Below are 2500 nucleotides of genomic sequence, written 5' to 3'. Positions count from 1 at the left end.
TATATAAATATATAAATGTACCCGTCGTTGCGACACCCTAGTTAAATGGAAAGATATAAAAAAGAGAGAAAAGGAATACAGATGACCCGCCGTCTGATCTTTGCTAAATGATCTGGCATCACCGGAGTTTTTTTGGTCCGTGTTGCGTTCGCTCTATTCGAAATGAAACTCGCGGAGGCGAAGAATTGTTAAAAGTTTACGAAGCGTCTAGGAGTGGTTAAAACTGAGAGAGTTGAAACTACGATGTATTAGAACGAGCAACCGTCGAAACTTTGTTTTCGCGACGTTCTTTTCGTCGCTCTCGTCCCCACGCTCCTACGCTTTGGTTGTTTCTTTGCCATCCGTGTTGCGATAAAAAGATTTCTCCATTGTCCAAAAAGGACGGATCGAGATTCCTCTTTCGAGAGGGAGAGAGAGGTACTTGCGGGTAACCTGGAATCTACGAAACACGCACCGTGGTAAGATTCGTGCGTCCGCCTGATCGATGTGTGTTGTTTACGGACCGGCTGAGAAGCGACGATAGCGAGTCTTTGAAAAACTATGTGTCCATTAGTTAGACCGATCGTCGCCGGCCGTGTGTCTGTTCGAATCTCGCAACCCACGATTCAGCGACAGGACGCGCGCTCGCATTCCTTGTGTGCGTTCGTACTTTTCAAGGTTTTTAAATGTACTTTACGCCCGACCGTCGAGAGGAGCGTGCCACTGGGCGTTTCTCCGACGGTTTCCGTCCTTGGACGCGATCGTGTCGTCAACGATCGAACAAACAAACAAATACGTTGGCGACGCCCGAATTCGCTCTCCCGCACGCGCCGGGTGGGAGAGTGATGTGGGTATCGAATGTGATGCGTGTTAATAATGAAAATAACACTCTAAAGATCTAAAGAGTTTGAAATACAAAATTTTACGATTACCCTGAACGGTGGATCACTTGGCTCGTGGGTCGATGAAGAACGCAGCTAATTGCGCGTCAACGTGTGAACTGCAGGACACATGAACATCGACATTTCGAACGCACATTGCGGTCCACGGATACAATTCCTGGACCACGCCTGGCTGAGGGTCGTTTTCTTAACAAAAGACTGCTTGCGTTTGCTTCTCGAAAAAAGAGTAATTCATTTCTTTCTAAACATCTCGCCGTCGTTCAACGAAAGTAGAACGTTTCGGAGCGGGATTATCGAACGAAATTGAAAGAATGAATGAACGATAAACAAAGAAAGAGTCGCAACGTACGAGCGATAGTTGGGCAGTTCGTCGGCGTTTGTCGTGGAAACGATGTGACGAAAATCGCAACCGATACACTAAATGCAGGCCGTTAAAGGAGAGAAACAAATTTCGAAATATCTCTTCGAACTAGCGCAAGTGCGTCACGGCGCGCGAGTCGTTCGTTAAAATTTATAAACGACCGCCCGTGAAAGCACCGAGTTCTCGGAAGATAATCTATAAAGATTCTCCATCCTGCTGGAAGTTATCGGATCGGCGCGATTGTTCACTTGTAGAAATCCACGCTCCCGACGTTGCCAGAAACGATATTTACGAAAGGTGTGTCAAAAATAAACGAAAGAAGCTCTCCTATAAATTTAGAAAAAGCAAACGAGTGAAATGTTTGAGATGATAATTTGCTGAAATGCAAGCTCGAATAGCCCCAGGGTTTCGAATGATTCCCCGCGCTTTATACATCTCTCTGTTTACAAACGGTGTATAAATGAAAGATCGCTTCAGATGGGTCGTCGCTGTTTGACGCGCGATGCTGTTCCTTTTTTTTTGTCTGTCTGTGCGTTTAGCTTCGCTAAACAAGTTAAATGGTTAAAAAGCGTCGAAAAAGCGAATACACACGCGACAAGACAAATCTAACGAGTAAAGGAACGCTCCGCTCCAAGATAAAAATGGTTGTTTACAATCAATACAGCGTTTCGGTACCCCTGATCGTAGTCTAAAACTGTGTAACAAAAGAGAGGAAAGCGAATGGTGAAGGAACTTCGAAGCCTCCGTGGCGTGGCTAGAACTTGTGATAAAAGTATGTTTGCAGCAATTATGCATGCTCCCGTTAAAACAGCATTTCAATGTCTCGCATGGCTTAAAGCTCTAGGAGGCTTCAACATTTAGAATACATACGGACTACTTCGTTTGTTAAAGATAAGCGAAGACCGCGCGACCATCGCTCGGTCGTCCAGTCCTCGAAAGTTTTGTTGCGTTCCAAAGAAGAGACAAATGGGGTTTACCCTTGCGCTAAGGGGAGAAGAAGAGAAAAGCAGTTGTTAAATCTAAGAGGTGTGTGGAGTACATCGCGTGTTGGTTAAAATTGTTAAATGAAGTATACGCGAAATGTTCTCTCGCTCTTGCTTTTCCTCTTGCTTCCGTGGCGCTCGAAAAGAAGGGATGATAAATAAAGAAACCTATTCGAAATCTCTTGTGGAACAAAAAATAATACGGACGGACGTTAAAATTGAACCGAGACGAAATGGATCGTCTTGCGAGTTGTCTTCGCTTTGAAATTGTTAAA

General features: G+C 44.8%; 1 non-coding gene across 1 annotated transcript; it reads left to right on the top strand.

Annotated features, from left to right (window-relative positions):
• The first annotated feature begins 908 nt into the window (after nucleotides 1-908).
• LOC143308099 (5.8S ribosomal RNA) lies at nucleotides 909-1063 on the top strand. The gene has a single exon (XR_013065106.1). It is a non-coding gene; the product is annotated as a 5.8S ribosomal RNA (ribosomal RNA).
• Nucleotides 1064-2500: the final 1437 nt, after the last annotated feature.

The sequence above is a fragment of the Osmia lignaria genome, unplaced genomic scaffold, assembly GCF_051020975.1.
Source record: "Osmia lignaria lignaria isolate PbOS001 unplaced genomic scaffold, iyOsmLign1 scaffold0151, whole genome shotgun sequence".
In the NCBI taxonomy this organism is placed as follows: domain Eukaryota; kingdom Metazoa; phylum Arthropoda; class Insecta; order Hymenoptera; family Megachilidae; genus Osmia; species Osmia lignaria.
Note: the sequence above shows the minus strand (reverse complement) of the source record. Positions and strands in the feature narration are given on the sequence as shown.